Source organism: Prionailurus viverrinus, chromosome E1 (genome assembly GCF_022837055.1).
Source record: "Prionailurus viverrinus isolate Anna chromosome E1, UM_Priviv_1.0, whole genome shotgun sequence".
Lineage (NCBI taxonomy): Eukaryota > Metazoa > Chordata > Mammalia > Carnivora > Felidae > Prionailurus > Prionailurus viverrinus.
Genome location: NC_062574.1, coordinates 1,986,106 through 2,011,219, shown reverse-complemented (window position 1 = coordinate 2,011,219; position 25,114 = coordinate 1,986,106). Strand labels below are relative to the sequence as shown.

At 46.3% G+C, this 25,114-nt stretch overlaps 1 long non-coding RNA gene across 2 annotated transcripts in view; it reads left to right on the top strand.

Moving 5' to 3' along the window:
- Positions 1 to 25,114, top strand: part of LOC125151266 (uncharacterized) — an 86,394-nt gene that overhangs the window by 44,454 nt on the left and 16,826 nt on the right. For both annotated transcript variants that reach the window (XR_007146705.1, XR_007146704.1), the window contains exon 3: positions 22,791 to 23,553. This is a non-coding gene — a long non-coding RNA (uncharacterized LOC125151266). The remainder of the gene's footprint in view (positions 1 to 22,790; positions 23,554 to 25,114) is intronic.

Sequence of the window (25,114 nt, the reverse complement as noted above, 5' to 3'; positions counted from 1 at the left end):
CCGCTGCCCACACAGATGGTGTTGGAAGGCATGGGGAAAGACAGGCCTCGGCAAGGACGGCTGTGCCAGGAGAAGACGACCCCAGACAGAATCCTGGGGGCGCTGGCTACGCCCGGTGGCCAGACAGAGAAATAGGATGCTGGTCGCGCCTAGAGCGTGACCCGGCGTCACCCACCCCAGGGGAGTGTCCAAATCAACAAGTCTGCCCATTCCCCCACTTTTTTTACTTTTCCTTCCCTAAGTTTTATTTTTGTGGGGCTTGGGGGCAGAGTCACCCAAAGGAATCATCTGTTGCCTTGACCTCCTCGCCGGGTTTCTGGAAATCTCCCTGCCTCTTCATCCACACAGGTGGGCCAGGAGAGGAGCCAGGTTCACGCCCCATCCCGGCTGCAGTTGACTGGTCCAGAGACGAGCACCTGGCTGACGTTTGGCCAGTCATTTCCAGGAATTGGGAAGGAAGGCTGAGACGCCGGCTCAGGCTGAGGACGTGAAGGGGCCTTCCTGTGTCCCAGGCCCAGCCTCTTCCGAGCCTGCCCTTGGGCTCCGTGAGAAACACCAGGGCCCTGGCAGTGAGTCTTCCCTTAAAATGTAAGGTGCCTTCCGTGGGCTTCTGTTACCGGGACTCAGAACAGTCCCACCTCATGACTTTCCGAGAACACGGTTTCCTTCCTCATGAGCCCTGAAGACTGCTTGACATTAGTCATAAAATTCTTTGTTCCCTCCCGGAGATTAAAATGGAGAGATGACTGACTGTACATAGGAAACCAGAAACCACCGCGTCCTGCCCTCGTTGCGGAAAAGAAACGTGGCCGCCGCGGAGGACCTTCTCTGTTGGCAGGATTCCTACTGGAACTCTCTTTGACTATAAATCCCGTGTGGCTAAGCTGCTACTTTATCGCTGCTATTGAAGAATAAGAGGGAGTTGCTCTCGAACCTGCCCCTCGGTGTCTCCAGTGAGAGAACAGTTACAGTTCACACTTGGAGTGGAGTCCGGTGGCCGTCACCGCTGTCTGTCATTCCTCCTGAGCCAAAGAACAATCTTCAAGAAAGGGGAACGTACAGAGTACCCGAAGGTTGAAAAACAACAGAGTTATCTTGGTTGGGGAAGGTCAAAACTCTCGCGGATAGTGGCTGTCTCGTTTGAATATCTCTCAGCTCTGATTTGGCTCAGTGATAAAGGGAAGAATGTTAGAGAAAGGAGGCTCGACTGGCGACTGTCCCTTTTTGTCCCCAAGCAGGTACAACTCAGGAAGAGAGGCTTCCTTGGTTTGGGCAAAGTCCTAAAAGAAGCTGGGACTACCTCTTGGGGGCCGAGAAGAGAGTGTCAGAAGGATGGGGGAGGGGTGCTGGGACAGTCTGTCCCCCCCCTCGTTGGAAGACGTTGGGAGACGGCTGAGTTGCCCTCCACTGCAGCCCACGGTTGCCTGGAGTTAAGCTGGGGTAAGCCTGACTGCGGTTTTACTGCTGTTTCTTGAGGTCTCGTCCCTTGCATCAGACCTTAGGGGCTTGAAGATTGTGCCCTCGGGTGGTTTCAGAACGCGTCCGCAAATCCTTTGACACTCCGTCCGTTGAAAGGCTGGGCTCGCATCTCCCCCTCACCTGAAGCCGGGTGGGTTTGTAACGCCGCGTGTGAGCAGTAGACCGGGATGGAAACGATGTGCGAGTTCCGGGGCCAGGTCGGAAAAGGTGCCGCGGCTTCCCCCTTTGCCGAACGCTCCTTTCTGGAGCCCTGAGCTGCAGGGTAAGAGGTCTGAGCCCAGGCCGTAGGGAGAGGCCGTGCGGAGGTGCTGCGGTCAATTAACTCCAGCAAAGGTCCCGGCAGACGGCTGTCCCCGAATGCCAGACGTGGGAGCGCAGGCACCGTCGTGTGAGGCCAGCCTCTTAACGGTTGGGTCATCCAGCTGCGGAGCCTTCCCACCTGAGGTCCCAGAGGTCACGGAGCGGTGACGGGCCTTTTCTGCCGTGTCCCCACCTGAATTCCAGACCCACAGACTCTGTGAGCAAAATCAAATGTACGTTCGAAGGCTTTACGTTTTGAGTTAACTTGGTGTGCGGTGAACCCAAAGTAATCAGAACACGGCCCGGACCGAGCCTCCCCACCCTTCTCTGCCCCTCTCCGTCACGGCTGGAGGCTCGGAGGGCAGTGGCCGAGCACTCGTGGTCTCCGCAGGCAGACTGGCTCCCAAGAAGAAAATGAACGGAGAGGTCGTGTCGAGCATTCTCATTTTATTCTTCCCATAATCACCAGCGAGATACGGCATCCTGTCGCCCCTGAGACCCGGAACCTTACAGGAATTAAGCTCCCTTCTCATCGAGGAACGTCAGAAGAGGGACCCAAGTATTCACCTCTGTCGAGAAGCGTATCTTAAAGGGTTTATTCTGCGTCCCCCGCCTCCCCCAATTATTTCAGTGCACTCTTTTCTTTTTTGATGTGTTATACTGCAGTAACTATAGTGAAGTTAAAAGAACAAGTTACTGTAAAAATTTTAGTAAATGTATGTTATTTAATAATGTATGCGATATATAATAGAAATGTTATGATTAAAGAATAAAAATTCTTTCATTTGTTTTTGTTGTTTTGTTCTCTTTCATTTTAGTGGTTCTTTTGAATGTTTTGTGTTCCTTGGCCTTACGAAGCCGACTGGAAACTCTGAATACGTAGGCGAGGTTTCCAGCTGTGTGGGCCTCTCACAGGGAAACTGGAAGGCGAAAGGGCTCTGTCTTTGGGTGTACCTCCAAGTGGTAATTAGAACAAGGAGGCCTTTTCTCTGGAATAGTTTAATTCTGCAGATGAGAAGTGCCCTATCTCCTGCTTTGGAAGCGTGAACTACTTGCAAATAGGAGCAGATTGGGGAAGGACTGGGGTCCCCATCATTCAGCGTTAAGTGTCACTCGATCGCCCGGTTCTCAGGCTGTTGGAGGGGAAAATTTTTCCCATACCCTTCGAAGGTTCTTCCAGCTGGTCTAAGAATTACATTGACATAAGACAGATGAACTGGAGAAAATCAAATTTAATTTCCTACGTATGGGAACCCCACACGTACAAGAGGTTCAAAGATGTGTAAAATGGGGTACATATGCCAAGATAATCAAGATATCTTCTCTGCCATTGGATGAGCCATTCAGATAAAATTTATCTCTGGTGATAACTCTTATTCTGGGAAAGACCCCCAATTGAGATTCTTCTAGGTAGTTAAGGGAGGTGCTAAAGCTTCTCTTGAGCCCACAGAGTCTCCATTGGCTTCAGCTCAAAATAGTCGACATGCCAGAGTGGCATCTTTGGGGGAACTTGTCCTGAACCCCTTCGAGTCCCACAAGTCACCCCACTCCCTCTACCCTACCTGGTCACCCCAAGCCCAGAGTATCTCACTTCTTCCAAAAGTAAGCCTCTCATCTTGAAGTGGGAAAGGATGCTAGCCTGCGTATGTGGGATAGGAAGGCACTTGGTGGTCTGATCCCTTAGCACCACACTTACAAGCACCCCCTCATGTTAGCCTCGTGTCTCACCACAGCTTTTGTGATCTCTTGACTCTCCAAGGGCTGAGCCTTTCCAGATTCTGTGGAGCTTAATTGGCCCCCTTCCCAATGGGTAGCTCTCTTTCGGTTGAGGAAGATGAAATTGACCATCTAATCATGGAACTCAGACCCAGAATGGTCCATCTTCAAACCTCTACATTTCTTAGTTTATTTTACGAAGTTAGAGTAAGGCCTGGTAAACCTGAGAAAACAGGATTACCGGAAGAACCGGCTACAGAATACAGATGCGGGATTCCTAAATAAAGTGTTAACAGAATCCAGCACGATACTGAAAAAATCTATGCATGGCAGAGGACTCAGTAAAGAAATACAAAGTAAAATGAGACACGCTTTTGTGTGTGTGTGATGAAGTTGGCAAAGATTTTAAGAAAGATATTAGCCATTGCAAGCAGTGGCAGAGGAAATAGGCACTCTCCTGTGTTTCTGACATGCGACTCGATTGGCATCACCTCTCACTTTTACTGCGTGTGGCAAAAGTCTTACTATCTCACACAAGACATTAAGAAATCTGGCTATGAAGACACTCGTTTCATTCTTGTTTATGGTATTGAAAAATTGATAACAGTTCATCTGCCCACTAATACGGGCTTGATAGGAGAAATTAGAATCTCAGACATATAATTATGCTGAAGAATAATAGGAAAATATGATAATGATATGTTAAATGAAATCATAGGTTTAAAACAGTATGTTCCCAATTTTTTTTTTTTTTTTTTTGTATCACAAGGGATTCTTTCTGTTGCAAAAACTCAACTCAAAGTGGCTTAAGAGAAAGAAGGGGAATGTATTGATTCATAATCCTAGAAAGTCAGGGAGCGTGACAATACCTTCAGGTAAGCCGGACCCATGTGCTCACGGGGCATCGCCAGGAATGTGCGTCCGTCTCTTAGTTCAGCTTTATTTTATGTTGGTTTTACTTTCAGATCCACTTTCCACAAGTGTGGTCAAACAAGGTGTGTTAGAGTCCTCCAGGGAAATAGAGGCAGGGAGACTCGGGAGAGTGAGCCCAGGGGTGTAGTTGAAAGGCCTCAGAGCCAGAGAATCGAGGGTGTAGGTAGGTTCCGGGCTGGGTCTGAAGGGCTGAGACCCAGGAGTGCTGAGGTCAGAAGATGAATGTGCCAGCCTAAGTAGTCGGACAGAGTGAATCCAACCTTTCTCCACTTGTTTTGTTCTATTCAGGCCCTCAGCAGATTGGGTGAGGTCCATCCGCACTGGGGAGGACCATCTGCTTTGCTCAATCCGCCCATTCAAATGCTGATCTCTTCTGGAAACACCCTCGCAGACACACCCAGAAATTATGTTTAACCAGCACATCTTGTGGCACAGTCAAGTTGACACGTAAAATTAACCATCACAGAGGGCCTACCGGCAGCTCTGGGATCGTGTTTGACTAACCGAACAACCTAGGGGGGAAAGAAAGGAGAGTCTTTCCTTCCAAATCATTCCGGCCCAAATCCCAGTGCTGAGTCTCTTTGGCCAGGCCTGGGCCACGGAGCCTTCTCTTCAGCTGAGAGATGGTGTGGGGCGCACGTGAACTATGTAATAATGATAGCAGCTAAAATTCATCGAGTACTAATTACATGTCGCCTGAGGAGTCGGAGTTCGAGTTCTATGGTAGATGTGTCACCCTGGGCAGTTTTGTCCCCCCACATCTGAAAAAGACTCACAGCCCGTGTCCTTGATTTGATTTCAGTCACTCCTCTTAAAATTTTTTTTTCAACGTTTTTTATTTATTTTTGGGACAGAGAGAGACAGAGCATGAACGGGGGAGGGGCAGAGAGAGAGGGAGACACAGAATCGGAAGCAGGCTCCAGGCTCTGAGCCATCAGCCCAGAGCCCGACGTGGGGCTCGAACTCAAGGACCGCGAGATCGTGACCTGGCTGAAGTCGGACGCTTAACCGACTGCGCCACCCAGGCGCCCCTTCAGTCACTCCTCTTGACAACCCGACTGAAATGGATTCTATTCTCCTTTTACAGATGAAGAAACTAAGGCTCAGGCAGGTTAACTATATTACACAAAACGAAAGAATTCGCAAGTGGTGAACCCACTCATGTGGATTGAGACTGTGGGATTCGGCGGTTCCCCCCCAAGAAGCATCAGATGCTCCTTCTGACATTGGAGACAGAGCCCAAAACAAAAACAAACGAAAACAAAACAAAAGAACCCCACAGAATACAGGCCTATGAAAACTCTGTAAGACCATCACTAATGCACTCATAAAGGCAAAAGGATATGTTGCACTCTTGTTATAAGAAGGGGGATGATGTGATCATCCCTTGAAGAGAATTAAAAAAGAGCCCTTAAAGGTTAAAGCAGGAGCACAGACCGAAAAAGTACTGTAAGGGTTGGAAGATCAATTTGAGGAAACTCCTGAAGAAGACAAAGGGATGGAAAATAGAGAAAAGATAAGCCTGGGAGGTTCAATATCTGAATAACCGAGTTCTAGAAAGGGAGAACAGAGAACATTTAGGGGAGGCAGCCATCAGTAAAACAATAAAGAAGCATTTCCCGGAACTGAAGGACTTGAGGTTCCAGATTGAAAGGGTCTTTCAAATGCCCATAAAAAAGGACGAAAAGAGACCCACCAAGACACATCATCATGAGATTTTGAAACACCGGACAAAGAGATCTTAGAATCAGAGAGAGAGAGAGAGAGAGAGAGAGAGAGAAGGGAGAGAAACATAAAAATCATATATAAAGGATGAGCGATCAGATTTGGCTTTAAGAGAAGCCAAGAAAGAGGAAGGCATGGGACTGCTCACATAGGAATCTGACCCAGAGGAGAGGTGGAGGGGATCCTCAGGGTGAGGGTGATGGGAGAGTCCAGGGGGCAGCCATGCACTAGATGCGGAAGGAAACGGTTCCGATTGAAGCACCGTGACTGCAAAGACCTAGCCAGGGCTGCCGCCATTTTTACCCTGTTACCTTCACGCTAACCTTAAACCAAGGGTGAAATGCCCAGAGAGTCCAGCCCGAGGGTTTCTCCGTGCTCGCCTTATTTTGACCACATGTTGGTGACGTTCCTACTCATTCCCGCGTGCCCCGCTGCCTGACGCGCTGCATGTATCATCTAGAAATGCTGGAGGGGAGGTCGTGGCGACCAGAAAAGACAGAACGGCCTCTCCCTCTGGCCAAATACCTAAAACCTGGTCCACGCCATGGTGCTGCCACACGTCTCAGCTGTGCTGAGCCTGATGCCCAAGGTTACTCATCCCTTACTCAGTGATTTTCCCATCAAAGGCTTTTGTAAATGCTCAGGGAAGCCGAAGTCAGACAACGGCCTGGAGACTGTTCAGTTTCGCTTCTCCCCCCAGCCTTCCTCCAGCAGTGGTGGTTTTAGCCTCTCCTTATAGTCCCAGATTGCAGCTCGCTGCTCCGATTTTCAAAACTTAGCAATATTTAGGGATGCGTGTGTAGGTGGAAGGCTAAAGAGGGCAAATGGGAATGGTCAACACGAAAGCCATCACAGTGGTTACTGCTGGGGGTAGAGAAGAGACTACTTACTATTTGAGGAGGAGTAAACAGAGCTCTGGAAGGACTGGCCATTCTTTGTATCTCCAACTGGCCTGAGGACTGTCTACCCTATCATTATATTTAAATGGCACAAGTGATTTTACTTCCTCTTCTATTTGCATGGTGCACGTCACAACAAACCATTTAAAAACCAGGTGCTGTTACTCAATAAAAGGGGAAAGGAACGTGGAAAGCAGAAATAAGAGATGTTCATCCAGAATCGTTGGAAAATGAAAGGACAGGGAAAAACATTTGCATCTGGCCTCTTTGTTGCAAGGAACAGACTTGTTCAATTCAACTCAAGAAAGGAAAGGGGTTGTTTTGAGCCAACATGTGGAATGGACTGGAACGATAAAACTCAGGCAGGTTTTGACTCTCCCTAGAGGCATCTCTGGGTCTCTGTCTGCTGCGTTTCCTATTGGCCGTATAGTAAACCTCCCCAAAATTCATTGGTTTAAAACGACAATCACCATTTATTTATTGGCTCATGATGCTGTAATTGGGGAAGGGATTGGCAGGAATGGCTCATCTCTGCTCCATGAAGTGTTGATGGGCCAGCGTGACTGGGGCTGGAGGAGGTGGATAGCTTCACTCACATGTCTGGCTCCTCAGCTAAGGTGTCCAGAAGAGCTAGGGGTTGGCCAGGTCAATCTTTGCAGCAAGGCTCCTTTACATGGTGGCTCAGGGCTCCAAGAGAGGCAGATCAGGAGCTGTCAGGCCCCTTAAGCACTAGGTCTAGAACTGGTACCATGTCACCGCCACTGCATTTTGTTCTAAGCAAGTCCATTTGGTGAGGAGGAGAAACAGATTTCACCTCTTGATGGGAGGAGCGGCATGTTCTCCCAAAGATGGGAAGAGTACTTGGCAGCTGTTTTTGCAAACAATTTGCCGTATCTTTTCCCCTACCCCAGAATTTTGGATCGCGTATAATTTTCATTTGCTATTGCCTTAACTTCACTCATGATTTCCTGTCACCTCCAACTTTCCTGCTAACTAGCAAATACTTTTTGTGTTTTGGGGCTCAAATGCCTAAGAACTGCTTGGTTCGGTTCATCTTTTTGTTCCATGTGAGTGGTCAAACGTCAGAGGCCAACCTATTTTTGTCCTCAAGTTTTAGTTTGAAAAACATTAAGTCTTCAGAATAGTGGCAAGAATAATACACTGAATGGCTATACGCCCTGCACCTGGATTCACCAATCTTAACATTTACCACATTTGCTTGATCATACTTTCTCTTTCTATGAGTATGTGTATGGAGTTGGTTGGAGACATCATGACATTTTACCCTGGAATGTTTTAGCATATATCTCCTAAGAACAAGGCATTCTCTTACATAACCACAGTCAAATGATCACACTCACGAGATTTAACAGTTACATACGATTGTAACCTAACGTGCTACCCACATTCATATTTCCGCGGTTGCCCCAGTGACGTCTTTTATGTATGATTTTTTAATCCCTTATTGAAACTATGATGACACGTAGAAATTATGTCTCCACACGTGTCTCCTCAATGTACTTTTATTTAGACAAGTTTCCTGGCTATCTTTCATCTTTTATGACCTTGACTTTTTTGGAAAGCCTAGGCCAGTTGTTTGCACAGCGTCTTTCGACTTTGGATTTGCATAATTATTTCCTCATGGCTAGATCCAGCTTAACTCTCTGTGGTAGGAACAGGTGATGTGTGGCCAGCCAGTTGACTGGCTACTTTTGACAGTTGCTGGATCATCGTCTAGCTGTGCTCACTCCCACTGTCCCTTTCCCCACTGCCCTCCCCCGTCCTATCCCAGGTTCCTTAGTCCTGAGACCTGTGGGTGAGTTTGGCCAAGAGAAGGCAATGGCGGATGACTGGAGAGTAGGAGAAAGGGAAAGACTGGGATCTTTCTCCTGTTTCTGTGTTCCTGTGAGGTCTCTGTGGCTACTCCTGTGAGTCTCCTGCTCCCTCCAAACAGACCCTCCCACGCGGTTCAGGCTCCCCGGACATCCTCCTCCTTGGTTCTGGCTCCTGGCTGGCCCCAACTTCTGTGCTCCGATAAAACCCCCCTCTCATGCTGCCCCTTCAGCCCTGGGGAGGCAGTGTCTTCCGGCCGCTTGTAACCCCACCATCCTGTGGTTGGCCGCTCAACTTTTCCACTTCCTGCGTAACCAATTTTCTTTATTTGGAGCGAAGGGCCCAGGGTGGTGTCTGTTTTCCTGACTAAACCCTGACTAATGCCGATAGGGTGCTCATCCTTGGTCTAATCTGAGTGACGTGTGGAATGGGGTTGCATGGAATCAGCTACGGCAGCATTAGCAGTAGGGGCCCCAAGAGGGGAGAGTCCTTTAGAAGGAGGAGTGAGCACAGTAGCCCCCTTCCTGCGTAGGCAAAGGCAACATCTCCGGGTGGTAGAATTTTGGATGAATTTTATAGTATTTCTTCTTCTTTTTGTGTTTACCCCAAATAACCTACATTTTCTATGATGGAAATGGATTGTTTGGGCATGGAGAAAAAAATTGCCAGCATGCCACATTTGGGAAACAAGTGAACGAGAACGGTCAACACGTTGTGTGTAACAAGATCCGTCAGAAAATATGGAAGCCACTAATCCCCAAGAAATCACTTGGTCCCTGAATCTTTTTCTCCAGTTTTACTGAGGTATAATTAACAAATAAAATTATGATATATTTAAATTTCTTGGGGCGCCTGGGTGGCGCAGTCGGTTAAGCGTCCGACTTCAGCCAGGTCACGATCTCGCGGTCCGGGAGTTCGAGCCCCGCGTCGGGCTCTGGGCTGATGGCTCAGAGCCTGGAGCCTGTTTCCGATTCTGTGTCTCCCTCTCTCTCTGCCCCTCCCCCGTTCATGCTCTGTCTCTCTCTGTCCCAAAAATAAATAAACGTTGAAAAAAAAATTTAAATTTCTTAAAATTTTATTTGAGAGAGGGAGAGAGAGAGAGAGAGAGAGAGAGAGAGAGAGAGAGACAGTGCGAGTGGGGGAGGGGCAGAGAGAGAGAGGGAGAGAGGATCCCAAGCAGGCTCCATGCCGCCAGCACAGAGCCTGATGTGGGGCTTGAACTCATGAAACCATGAGATCATGACCTGAGCCAAAACCAAGAGTCGGACCCTTAACTGGGCGAGCCCCCCAGGAGCCGCATACTTGTGATGTATTTAAAGCACCCGTGATGATTTTATATACACACACTGTGAAAGATTTTCTGCAATTGGGTTGATGAACACATCCATCACCTCACATACTTACCTTTATTTATTTATTCGTTCTTAGTACAAACACTTAAGTTCTACTCTCTTAGCAGATTTCAGTGACACAATTCAGTATGGTCAACTCTAGTCACCACGTTCTCTGTCAGGTCTTCAGCCCTTACTCATGTTATAACCAAAAGCGTGTACCCGTTACCGACCTCTCCCCTCTTGTCCCAACCCCCAGCCGCTGGCATCCACCATTCTCCTCTGTTTCTGTGAATTTGACTTTAAAAAAAATATTTTTTTTAATTTCACATATAGGTGATAGCAAGCAGCATTTGTCTTTCTCTTCCTGACTCCCCAAGTCTTTTAAATAAAAAATGATAATTCGGGGTGGCTGGGTGGCTCAGTTGGTTGGGCGTCGAACTTGGCTCAGGTCAAGATCTCGTGGTCTGTGAGTTTGAGCCTCGAGTCCGGCTCTGCACTGACAGCAAGGAGCCTGCTTCGGATTCTCTCTCTCCCTCTCTCCCTCTGCCTCTTCCCTGCTTGCAGGTGTTCTCTCTCTCTCTCAAAAATAAATAAACATTTAAAAAAATTTAGGGACCCCTGGGTGGCTCAGTCAGTTAAGCATCTGGCTTCGGCTCAGGTCATGATCTCCTGGTTCCTGGGTTCGAGCTCTGTGCGGACAGCTCAGAGCCTGGAGCCTGCTTCGGATTCTGCATCTCCCTCTCTCTCTGCCCCTTCCCCGCTCGTGCTCTGTCTCTCTCTCTCAAAAATAAATAAACAGGGGCGCCTGGGTGGCTCAGTCGGTTAAGCGTCCGACTTCAGCTCAGGTCACAGTCTCACGGTCCGCAAGTTTGAACCCCGCGTCGGGCTCTGGACTGATGGCTCAGAGCCTGGAGGCTGCTTCCTATTCTGTATCTCCCTCTCTCTCTGCCCCTCCCCCGTTCATGCTCTGTCTCTCTCTGTCTCAAAAATAAAATAAACGTTAAAAAATTTTTTTAAATAAACATAAATAAAAAAAATAAGAGAGTCAGTATAAGATCTAGAAGAGTAGCAAGAAATTTCTCTTGTGAGATTTATACAAAATGCTTATACTCTTCTGTTTATGTGATGTAGTTCATAATACACTTTAATAATTTTAAAAAGCTGGTGCTGGAATCCTAAAAGGGGCAAATGGCTCAATTGTGGAGGGAGATTACCCTACGACCCCCCGGGCCCACAAAGGAACAAGTCTGTAGCGACGAGGAGAAAACCTCGCTGGCTCATATGGGTGTATTTACGTTTAACAGGTGACTTGTGCGATCGTTTGTAAGTATTGGAGGCGTGTTTCCATGTTTTACTACTTAATCAAATAACCTGAGGGGTTTTGGAAGATGTATTAACTGAGAGGCGGAAGGATTCATAGGGATAGTACAATAGCTAAGTTGTGGGTTCGACACATGAGAAAATGAGTAGAAAGGCACAAGAAACGGCAGTGGAAAGATTAAATAGGACCCAAGGCTAAAATAAGATAAAATTGCATGGAGCGCCTGGGTGGCTCAGTCGGTTAAGCGTCCGACTTCGGCTCAGGTCATGATCTCGCAGTCCGTGAGTTCGAGCCCCGCGTCGGGCTCCGTGCTGGCAGCTCGGAGCCTGGAGCCTGCTTCAGATCTGTGTCTCCCTCTCTCTCTCTGCTCCTCCCCCACTCACATTCTCTCTCTCTCAAAAATAAACATTAAAAAAAATTTTTAATAAAAAAATAAAAATAAAATAAAACCGCATGAACGAAGACAGGAACCATTGGAAATCAAATGAACTATTGGAAATGAGAAGAGCAAAAAATAAGTAAATAGAATCACAGGGTTCGTCAGGTAGGGCCGGGCTGGACCAGTCAACAAGCAGTTCTCACAGGAGAGCCTGGCAGAGAAAATTCGCTTGGCAAGTAAGAAGCCAAGACAAGCCTGCTTCTGCCTTTCATCTAATCCTGTGCAGTCTGGTGCAAGGAGTCTGGAAGAATCAAAAGACACTTTCCTAGATGCTTGACTGTTGCAATGACCATCCACGGCTCATTGCAACAGGCTTTTGACTTCAACCTGCTACTACCTGCCGAGCCCTGAGTTTTGCCGTGGTCTAAGCACTGCTCTCTCGAGTGTATTCGCTGGACGCCCAAGGTGCTGTGTGTAGGAAGGATAAGATCGGTAATAATGTTGCCTGAGGGAAGCATAGGGTCAGCGAGTGAAACAAGTTGACATTTTACCACGAATTAGTTACGATGACCTCTCGGTAGTGCGCATCTAACGTTGTTACGAGTTTACGAATGTAGAGGAAAGTATCCCGTCAGAGTTACACCTGAGTGTCTTTCCCGCCCACACGGAGCAAAGGATGTGTGTTGAAGAAGCATCCTGGCCCCTGGGGGTTTCCTCCTCCGCGGACAGACGGGGACAACGTGATCCGGGCTGCGCAGTCCGTAGGCTGGAAGGCTTGGAAGGTGCTGGTGTGGTTCCTGGCCGAGGTCTCTTGATTCATTCGTTGTTCTACTGCCTTTACCTCCTCCCAACTTTGATCCCGAGTGAATGTCTCACTAGGACCACATCTACTTTTTTTTTTTTTTTTTTTTTTTTTTAAATTTTTTTTTAACATTTGTTTATTTTTGAGACAGAGAGAGACAGAGCATGAATGCGGGAGGGTCAGAGAGAGAGGGAGACACAGAATCTGAAACAGGCTCCAGGCTCCGAGCTGTCAGCACAGAGCCCGACACGGGGCTTGAACTCACGGACGTGAGATCATGACCTGGGCTGAAGTCGGACGCTCAACCGACTGAGCCACCCAGGCGCCCCACATCTACTTTTTGAGAGAGGTTTCATGGAAGTTGCCCCGCTCTAATGACATCCTCCTGACGCATCAGGAAAATTTGAGCAAACTGGTCCAGAAGGAGAGGCAGAGTCCAGGACCTGAGTGCTGGGCCTGTCCTGCGAGCGTCCCCAGCTAGTGCCAAAGCCCGCGAATCACATTCCGGCTCACCCTTGGTATAGTACGCTCTATGGGTGTGAGCAAATGTGTAATGACATGTGTCCACCATCACGGTAGCATGCAGAGTATTTTCACTGCCCTGGGAGTCGTCTGTGTGCTACTTGTTCATCCCTGCGCCCCCCAGCCCCGGGCACCCACTGATGTTTTCATTTCTCCAGAGCGTCGCCTTCCCCAGAATGTCGTATGGGTGGCGTCCTTCGGTGTGCAGCCTGGAGACTGGCTTCTTTCTCTTAGTAACACGCGGGTACGGTTCTTCATGTCTTTTCGTGCCTTCGTGACATTGTTCAGGTTTAGCACCGAACGGTATCCCCTTGTCTGGTTGTGCCAGTTTGCTTATCCACACTGCCGGTCTGGCCTTGATGTCTGGGGTCGGGAATGTCCCCTCCATCTTCTATCCTGTCTCTCCTACATCCTGCATCTCTAGAGCTGGAGAAAGTTTCACAAGGAGAAGTGAGACATAGACTTTTCAGGACCGCGCTTGCTGGGGAGGGAACCAGTGAGCTGGCACGTTCGGGGAGACCTGATCTGCCGTCAGGGACTTTGAAAGAAGGGTAAAGAGGGGTCCTGGCCTAAGGCACGGTGTTCCTCTCCACACGCAGGTGCACGGAGATCCAGGAATCTACCCCCCCCCCCCCCCATGAGCTGATGATCTGATGGGCCTTGGTCTCACTGCTGCCTCCTCATGGTCTCATTTTGGGATTCCCGGGGCTCAAGGCGACCAGCCTGGGACTCACTTATGCAGGTGCACAGGCCTTGGGAAGTGGGAGGGTGGGAAAGGGATCCACCCGGACGGGCATCCAGCCCTTAGCGGACCTACACGGCCCTGAGCGATTGTATTCGCACCTGCTGTGCTGCTTCGCAAGCCTTTGAACACAGCAGCCATAGAAGTTTGCAAGGAAAACCAAATCAAGTTAAAGTCTTCGTTTCTGCTGGCAAGCAGGCAGGGGCCAAGCCGTGTTGTCCCGCTCTTAGGAAGGAGGGCGTGACCTGTCCTAGAGCAAAGTCAAAGTGGCTTGGGTGAAGAATACCCAGAGGCAGAGAGAATTCAGCACAAAGGGAAGGAGCCATACCAACAGGGGTGGTGACAAAGCTTCAATCATGGCGGAGGGGGGTGTGGGGGGGGGGCTGGCAGGACGGGAAAGGGCAGACACTCCTAGGAGTGTTTGGATGGCTGTGTCAGCAAAGTTGGAAGTGTGGGGCCGAGAGCAGGTGGGACGGGCAGGAGGGAGCCAACTTCCACTTTCTCTCGTCTTTGCATTTCTCTTCCCTTTTCCCCCGGGGCAGATACGTCTCCGTCATCCCCTTCCATTTAATATTGCATCGTGAGCTTTTTCCGCGTCGCCAAGAGTCTTCTTGATAAACTTTGCAGTGCGGAATCTATTTTGATTGCGGAGAATTTGCAGAGGCAGTCGAGAGGGTTTGCGCACGCCCCCCACCCGACGTGTTCCCAACATCGTATCTTCTTACATCGCTGTGTCCTCGAGTCAGAACCGAGAAATGGCCGTTGGTACCTTACGATTAGCCAAGCTCCAGAACTTGTGCGGATGTTTACCAGTTTTTCCCATTTATATATCCTTTGTAAATTCACGATCCAGCCCGGGACAACCACATCGAATGTTCTTTGGGTTTTTTTTTTGTTTTTTGTTTTTTGTTGTTTTGTTTTTTTTTTTCCAACGTTTATTTATTTTTGGGACAGAGAGAGACAGAGCATGAACAGGGGAGGGGCAGAGAGAGAGGGAGACACAGAATCGGAAACAGCCTCCAGGCTCTGAGCCATCAGCCCAGAGCCTGACGCGGGGCTCGAACTCCTGGACCGCGAGATCGTGACCTGGCTGAAGTCGGATGCTTAACCGACTGCGCCACCCAGGCGCCCCTCGAATGTTCTTGTTATGACTCCTTAGTCCCTGTGACAGCTTCTTAGCGGTTCCTTATTTGTCGTGACCTTGAGAGTTTGAGGGAGCCCTGGTTTGAAGTATTTGTAGAATGTCTCTTAAAGTGGGTTTGTCTGATATGTCCTCATGATTAGAATGGGGTTATATGTTTTTGGAAAGGCCACCACAGAGGTGACGTACCCTTCTCATCCCATCATATCAGAGGATACGTGATGTCCGTGTGATATTACTGGTGATGTGCCCTTGGTCACTCGGGTAAGGCAGCCCTAGCCAGGTTTCTCCACTGTAAGGTTACTGTTTCCCCTTTCCTGACTCTGTTCTGCGGACATCAGTCACTAGGTCCAGCCCATACTCAAGAAGAGGTGAAGGAAATAATGCTCCTTTTCGTGGAGAGGGTAGTCTCTTCATAAATTATTTGGCGTCCTGTAAGCAACGTTTGTTTCTTCTCCTCAGCTATGTCTTTACGGAATCACTTATTTATATCAGTAAGTATTCTTATCTTACGCTTCGGGTTACAATCTAACCCTTCATCGTTTACTTTGTTGCCGAAATTGTCGTAGCTCTGGCCATTGGTGGCCTCTTCGAGGTTGGCTCCCGTGTTCCCCGGGACATGCCCCAGCCTTTTACTTACTTTTAGTTTTTAAGCACTTCTTTTCTTCTCCCACTATGAGATGCTCCGGGCCCATCTTGCATTTCCTGTGCCCCAGCCCCAGAGTCTTGGATGGGAGGATGATATCGGGAAGCGTGGTTTCCATACCTGTTGTTCTCATCCGTCTGTTCCATTCAGTAGAGTATAACGATTGGTCCAACCATTACGAATTTTACATTCAGGAGGAATTCTTTCTCGTGGTTAAAAAAAAAAAATCATTTTGCAAATAAAGTAAATTCTTTCTGGGAAGTAAATTTCCAGGAGGAGAATTAGTGGGGGGAAAGGTCGTGTATACTTATTATGTTTCTAGATACTGACAGACACACTGCTCCCATATTATGGTACCAATGCATGCCATCTCCAAGGATTTAGAAATGTACTAGTTCCCCTTCCATGTTTAGAATGAGTAGCAGGGTGTGGAATGAAAACTCTTCTTCCCGTCACTGTTGTTTTAATCCCCCCCCCCACACACACACCCCTTCCTGGAGACCATGATATTCGTTTCTTGTATATTCTTTTAGAGTTTCTTTATGCACAAACAAGCGAAATGAATGCATGTGAGAGAGACCAAACTAAGCATACTGTTCTTAAAAAAATTTTTCTTTAATGTTTATTTTTGAGAGAGGCAGAGTATGGGTGGGGCAGGGGCAGATAGAGAGGGAGACGCAGACTCTGAAGCAGCCTCCAGCCTCTGAGGATACAGACATGTTGCCCCGTAGAGGGGACTAGTCTAGTGGGGGACACAAGAACCAAAAAGTACACGCGGCGGTGTGTGTATGAAGAAATAGCTCTGCTTACGGCACCGAGGGGCATAGAGCAGGGGGAACAGAAAGGCTTCTGAGTCTGGATATCGGAGCAGGCTCCTGGTAGGTTGGCGGGGACGGAGGACAGCCAGGGAGAGGGCGGGCGTCGCAGGCAAAGAGGCAGCAAGGGTTGCCGTGAGCTGGTGAAACTTCACGGGAATTCGTGAGCCTGGGCCGGGAGGGGACGAGGGGTGTGGTTGCAAAGAAAACGGGAGGCCTCCGAGGAGACCCCGGAGTGCTGGTGAGCTCAGAGAAAGAAGGGCAGCAGAGATACGGGCGGGGGAGTGTGACGGAGATGCTAAGGAAGTGGAACCAGCACGACTTTCTGACTCAGCTGGTGGTCTTAGGGGGAGAGAGGAGAGCGCGACGAGGGGGAGGCAGAGGAGGAGAGAGAGGGGGGCGGACTGCTCCAGTACGACCCCCCGATTCTCAGCTGGGACACCTGGGTATATGACGGCATCAGCTCCTGAATGCGGGACGCTTAGGAGAGGAAAGGTCGGGAAACGTGATACGCTTGGTCCTCGACCATCCCCGCTTCGTGACGTGCCTCCGGGAACTGGAGAAGAGCACCCCGCGGCCCCCTGCTTTGCACTGTCCCCTGTGCACAGTTAATTACTGTCTGTTGAATGACTTTCTGAATGCACGAATGAATGTTTGGTAACGGGAACACAGCGGTGAGCATCCCCTGAACCCCTCCCCTGGGAGCCTGTTGTCCGAGGGGGCGAACCATGCAGAGACAGCCAGTGAAACAGCGTATTACATGAGGTTGCAAGTGAGGGCAGTTAGGACCCAGGGGAAGGAGACAGTCCTCTGGTGAGTTTTAAGGGACATATATAAGATGGAGAAGAGGAAAAGACATTTCAGTAAGAAAGGAGGCTTTTTTTCTTTTTCGAGAGAGAGAGAGAGAGAGAGAGAGAGAGAGAGCATGAAACGCCAGGAGCACCAAAAGATATACATATGTTGTCCAGTGTAATTAATTTATTCACTTAAAGGATTTGCTTAACTATTGATTGGAAGGAAACAATCATAATAACCATTTTTTTCCTATTTTAACAGACTTGGGACTTAAAACTTCCGACTTAGTCAAAAGTTGTTTTCTGGTTTGCTGAGAGAATTTATGTCTATTTTGAATGCTTTTAGTTTTATAGGAAAACTTACAGTTCGATTTTTGATGAAAAATGTCAGTGTAGGGGCGCCCGGGTGGCTCAGGCGGTTAAGTGTCCAACTCTTGCTTTCAGCTCAGGTCGTGATCTCAGGGCCATGAGGTAGAGCCCTGTGTAGGGCTCTGCTGTCATAGCACGGAGCCTGCTTGGGATTCTCTCTCTCTCTCTCTCTCTCTCTCTCTGCTCTTCCCCTGCTTGCACACACGTTTCCGCACACACGCACATGATCTCTCTCAAAATAAATAAAACTTTTTAAAAAGTCAATGTAGGGGCGCCTGGGTGGCGCAGTCAGTTAAGCGTCTGACTTCAGCCAGGTCACGATCTCGCGGTCCGTGAGTTCGAGCCCCGCGTCGGGCTCTGGGCTGATGGCTCGGAACCTGGAGCCTGTTTCCGATTCTGTGTCTCTCTCTCTCTGCCCCTCCCCCATTCATGCTCTGTCTCTCTCTGTCCCAAAAATAAATAAAAAACGTTGAAAAAAAAATAAAAAAAAAGTCAATGTAAATACATGAACAAAGAGAAATGCAACTGATGGTTTCTAATTCAGGAAAAAAGGGGGGGGGAGGGTACTCTAAAAACATGGCAAATTAAGCAGAAAACAGAATAAAAAGCAAATAAAAGGTGGCAAAGCATTATACTCATTAGAAGATGGAGAAATAAGTCTAAATGTATCAATTTTTCCAATAACATACAAAATTACCTGCAAAAAGTTAGAGATGTCCCATTGGATGATAAAAATAAAATCTATGTATATGCTATTTAGAAGAGACTTCTGGAACGACACTACACTGCAGTGCTGGAAAAAAAAAAGGATGGTGAAAGATATGTCCTGTAAAAACTAACCCAAAAGTGTGTGGTATAACCATTTTAACGTTTTATTTTTATTTTTGCATTTTTTGAGAGACAGCGCAAGCAGGGGAGGGGCAGAGAGAGAGAGAGAGACACAGAATCTGAAGCAGGCTCCAGGCTCTGAGCTGTCAGCACAGAGCCCCATACCGAGCTCCAACTCGTGAACCACGAAATCACGACCTGAGCCGAAGTCGGACGCTCAACCGACTGAGCCATCCAGGTGCCCCTGTTATAACAATTTTAATATCACGCAAAGTAGAAGGCAAGGTAGCACTAATAAGGATTAAAAAAAAAGGACACTGTGTAATGCCCGGAAGAACCATCACCAAAATAATATAACAATTATAAACTTGTATAGGCTCAACAGTCAAAACATACAAGGCAAAAACTAACAAAACTGGAAGGATCAATGGGTAAATCCTTAATCTCTGTGGGAGAATTTAGGCATGCCTCTTTGAGAATCTGGTAGGTTAAAGCAGACTTAAAAATCAAAAAAGCAACCTTATCTTAACCATAGCTAGCCTCCCTAGGTCCTGGAGACCTTGCTTTTTAAATATGCACAATTCTTCAGACTTACACTATCCCTGACCCGGACTAACTGACAACTATATAATCGGCTACTCCTCACAGTCCTGGGGCAGCTCTTTCTGCTTACAGGTCCTGTCCCTGAGCTTTAATAAAAACACCTTTTTGCTCACACACACACACACACACACACACACACATGCATACATAATGCATACATACATACATACATACATACATACATAAAATAAGAAATAAAAATCAGTCACATAAGAGTTGATACTTCTTTAACATGGAAAAAATATATATACAAAGCCAACATCTTTCTTACTGGGGAAAAAATAGAGGCATTCCCACTAGTTATAGAGAAGCCAAAACGGTTCGTTATCTTCATTATAATTTAACAGTGTGTTGGAGATATTAGCCAGCATGGCAGGTGGAGAGGGGTGACAGAAATTTAAAGATAGGAAGAAGTAAATTTATCTTTATTTGCAGATTATATCATACATATCTGGGGGAATAAAGTAAATGGAAAACAAAACATGAAACGGAAATTTAGCAAAGTAGCCAAATATGATATTAAACACAGAAATCAGAAGCCTTCATATAGAAAACAACACCTAGTAGGAAAAAAAAAAAAACAATGAGAGACCACACTTACAATACCAATAAAGAAAGAAAAATTACTAGGGATAAACTGAACGAGAAATTTACAAAACCAACGTGAGAAAATTACAAAATACTTTCCAAAGACAAAAGTCAGGCTTGACCAAGTGGAAACACAGGTCACGTTTATGAACAGAAAGATTCAACGCCATGTTAATTCTCCTTAAGTTAATTTTAAAAGGTAATGCAGTCCTAATATATGTACAGCTAATTTTGTTGTACACCTAAAAGACTGGTCATAACCTTGTTTTTGGAAGAACTAAGTAGCAAAAATACCCAGAAAATCTCTGAGAAAGGAGTGCAGTGGACCATAGTCATAGCCCAAATACTAAATACATTGTAAAGTCTCCATCGTCAAGATTGTGTTGGCGCACGAGTAATAAATCAATGAGACATTGTACAAATATAGAAATAGATATAAAAGCATAAGACATATATAAGATTATATATATATACAGATTATATATACAAATTTTATATATATATACAGATTATATATATATCTACAGATTGTATATATATATATATATATATATATATATATATATCATCTACCCTTGTTGTGGAAAAGGACTTTTAAATAAGTGATGTTTGAGACATTTGGATAACCATATGGAAAAAAGGGAAAATTGGAACCATTCTTCAAACCATAAAGTAGGGAAATTTCGAAATGAGTCAAGTAACTACATGTGAAAAAAAAAAAAAGAACAACCCAGTAACCAACACCCCCCGCCCCCGTAAGTGGTAATAGAAAGTGTGGGTGAATTCTTTCACAACCTGGCAGTGGGAACACTTTTGTAACCACGAATAAAACTCAGCAGCTGTAAAAAAAGAAGATGAACTTGACTTTGTAAATACAAAACAAAATAAGCAAACGAAGCTGTTACACAGAAAAACCCCACAAATGAAGTAAAAAGACAAGTGGTAAACTGGGAAATAATTAACAACTTTTGCCACAACAGGCTATTATCTTTAATATACATGGAGCTTTTAAATTTGAGAAGAAAAATACCAGTAACCCCGTAGGAAAAAAAAATGAGTGAAAGATACACACAGAGAGTTTATAGAAAAAGAAATTTAAATAGCCTTTAGATATAGGAAAAGGTTTTCAGTCTTGCTCATAATAAGGGAAATGCGAATCAGAATTACACCAAGGTATCATTTCTCTCCTCTCAGATTTGCAAAGATCCAAAAGCTTGGCAACACTCTGTTGGCCCTCATGCATGTTGATGTGTAGCCAAAATGGGAATGTGGCAATATGTAGCAAAATCATCCTTGAATTTGTCTTTTGAAACCAAATCCCACTTGTAGGTATCCCCAAAGTACTGGACAAAAATGAGAAATGACGTAAGCATAAAACTATCAATTGTAGCACTCCGTGTAATCACAGAGGACTCAGAGGAAACCCAAATATCTTCAACAGGGGACTGGTTATAGATATGGAAATGTCAAAAGTAAAAAAAAAAGAAAAATACAATATTAATAGCAGTAAAAAGGCTGACCTAATCTGAAGATCCACCAGGAAGATGTAGTAATTCTAGGGGCACCTGGGTGGCTCAATCGGTTAAGCTATTATCTTTAATACAACTTGGGCTCAGGTCACAATCTCACAGTTTGTGGGTTTGAGCCCCGCATCAGGCTCTGTGCTGATGGCTCAGAGCCTGGAGTCTGCCTCGTATTCTGTGTCTCCCTCTCTCTCTGTCCCTCCCCCCGTTCCCACTCTGTCCCTCGCTCTCTCTCAGAAGTAAATAAATACTTAAAAGTGTTTTAAAAAGAAGATACAGTAATTCTAAATTTGCTTCGTACAAACTAACAACATGGTCTGAGAATAGGTAATGCAAAAATTGGCATAAGTATAATGAAAAAGAGACACGTCCTCTGTTTTACAAAGAAATTACATCACACCGATCTCAGTAACTGACGCAATAAGTAGACAGAAAATCCATGACGTTATAGAAAATCTGAATGATATAATTAACCAATTTGACCTAAAACACATTATATCCAAGTGCACATAGAACATTTCCCATAATTGATCAAATAAGGGCATAAAGTAAACCGCAGTAAACTTCAAGGATTTTAAACGACGCTGAGTAACTTTTCTGACCACAATTGTCTTGTTTGAAATCAAATAATATAATTAGAAAATCTCCAATACATGGAAATGAAGCATTATGCCAAAAAAAAAAAAACCATCAAAAAACCATGGGTCTATAAAGAAATGAAGTGAAAATTAGAAAAGTATTTTAACTAAATGTAAATTAAAGTATGTATCAAAACCTGCAATTAGAACCACGTTTAAAGGAAGACTTAGAACATTAAATGAAAAGAGAAAAAAAAAAGCCCAGGCTCATAGCAGTCTTTTGAGCATCACCTCGTGAAGTTAGAAAAATAATAGCAAGTAAACTCAACGAAAGTAGAAATGAGCAAATAGTAATGGGAAGAAATTAATAAAATAGAAACAAACTCAAAACAGGGAATATTTAAAAAGCAAGAGTTTGTTATTTTAAAATACTGGTAAAATGTATAACACCCAGGCAAAACCTACACAGCAATGAAAATAAATATATTATTGCTAAATGCAACATAGGTGAATCTCACAAATGTTGAGCCAAAACAAAAGCAAAAAAACCAAAACAAAACAAAAAAACAGCCAGACCAAAAGAACACATACTGTGTGCTTCTAATAATACAAGACTATATATAGTATTAAAAGCAAAACTAACAGTTACCTTTGGAGACACGATTGGAGAAGATGCCAAGAGGGGACTTTTGGGATGCTGGAAGTTTCTATTTCTTGAAAAAAGACTAGTCCCGTGGGTGTGTTCACCCTGTGATAAGTCACTGACCTGTGCACTTATGATCTGTGTGCTTTTCTGCAAGTTACACAGCAGTAAGATGTTGCCAATAAGAGACACGAGTTATCAGAAGAGAGTTGCTTGACAGAATCAATGCCCCCCAAAGGAAATGAGAACAAACCTCTTTCTCCCATACTCTTTCTAGATGCCTGGGATGTGGACAAGATGCCTGGAGATTCAGAAACCATTTGTGATCATGAAGACAAAAGCCACCAAGGACATCAGCCTTGGACAGCCGAACACCTACACCTTATATGAGAAAAATAAGCCACTTGTCTACTGGAGCCATTCTTACCTGAGGCTGACTGCCACTTCAGCTATGGTTTAAGGATTCAAAACACTTTTTTAAGTAGGCTCCACGCATAGAGCCTGGCTGTGGGCTTTGAACTCACGACCCTGAGATCAAGATCTGAGCTGAGATCAAGAGTCCAATGCTCAACCCACTGAGCCACCCAGGCACCCTTCAATTTTTTTTTTTTTTTTTTTAGAGTCGAAAAAGAAGTACACAATTTCAACATAGAGCAGGAGGGAGCAAATACCAAAAATTAATCCCGTCGGACACACAGAAACAAGAACACATAGAAAACATTTTAAAATAAAACCAGTGAGACCAGCAAATCTCAAACAAAGCTTTGCTTATTTATTTTAGACAAACAAGAGAGCAAAACTAAACTGTATTAAGAAGGAATAAAAGAAGCACTACTCATACAGCATAGGTTTAAAAAAATAAATTGTAAGAATTGTGCGGCAAGGACAGAAAAGAGGGAGCGTCCTCGGAGTCCCTAATTTACAGCACCCACTGTTTGAACCTCATCCGTACCTGACGGTACTCGACTTAAGGAATTGGGATTATTGCTTTTATGCCAGCAAACCCAAAGAGTGGAAAAGGAGGCCCACCCGATCTGCAGGTGAGCCAGGGGGACCACACATTTCAATTGTGGGTTTGTTGCCCATGGTTTAAACGGAGAGCCACCTGGGGGCCAGCGACGGAACAACAGGGGCTGCTTCCGGCCGTCGTCAGGGGATCTGGGGAGACCCAGTGGTGTGGCCTCCAGCCTAGAGCTTTAGCCAAAAGAGAACCCTCGGCCCTCCCTCCTGTTCCGTGGCCACCGCGTCTCCCAGCTGCAGTGGAAGGGGTACCCGGGGAACGCCCATCCTGGAGTGGTGAAGGGCACCCACGGAGTAAGAGGGAAGAACTAAGAGTCAACATGAAGAAATCCGCCCAGGATTCCTGCAGGTGTTTTGAGCCTGGTGTCAAGGGGGAGAGAGATTGTTGATGGGAAGTTAGGGGGGTGTGGTCCACGTGGGGTCACCATTAACAGGTGTGCAGGCAACGGCCAGTTCCCCTGGGCAGATCGAGTAACCTCAAAGTGTGCTGTCAGGGAGGTTAGGGTGCTTGCGGGGAAGGGGAGATTAGAGAGAGAGAGCGTTGAAGGAAAGGGGAGGCACAGGGAAACCCCCCTGTGTCCCTTGTCCCGTAAGCTTATCCTCTCCTTCCCAAGCTCCACTCCTCTGTCTGGAGTCTCTCACTGCAGGTGTGCCCTAGGAGTGCCGGTCCCACCCACTCTCAGCCTCCAGAGCCCTTTTTGGACCTCAGTGACCCCTTTTCCAAACGTCTGCTTAATTTCTTCCTGTCTGCGTCCCACTGTTACCCCGCCTTCAACATGCCCACGCTCACAACCACAGACTCACCTTTCAGTCTCCCACATTCCCTCCTCCTCTCCCGAAACGTCACCGGCCTTCAAGTTCTTCCAGTCTTTGCCTCACAGAGCCTCTCCAGAAGAACTTCTCAGTGACCAGTGCACACATTCTCAGGGCCTGTGACCTCTGCTGTCTCTTATTACCCATCCGAGAGGGCGAGTTCTGAGCTCAAACTCCACCTCCTGCTTGGTGAGACAGTGACTGGGAGCTAAAAGGTTGGCGGAACATGTTGGTTTCGATTGGTCATACGTGCCTGTTTCTACCTTATTAACTGTACTATGTCAACCTTATTTAAAAGCTGCAGACATTTGTGGAGAGCTGTGGGGCATCGATAAATGAAATGTTTAAAATGTTTTAGGGATTCAGACTTTATCTTTCCTGTTCTTTGCCATCCCACAGCCCTTTCCCCAGGCCAGGCTTTCATTGCCTCACATTGAGATGACAGCAGTAATTTCCAGATTGGTCCTTTGATCTCTACACTTTAAGATTTATCTTTTTTATACACTGTTTTGCTCATGTCCTTATTAGAGCTTTCATTTTTCTTTTCAATTGCCCCTTGATCTTATTATATTTGGTTATATGTTATGCTTTTCTTAAACTTTTAAACCATACAGGCCTGGTGGAGACAGAGCAGAGTCTACAATATCCTGTTTTGGTCATATGATTGGAGGTGGGTGGGGGCTTTCGCACAGTGCAGTTTCCAGAAGCCTAGCTGCAATCAGAGAACCACTCAGGGATCCAGGCTGCTGACCCATGCATTCTATCCTC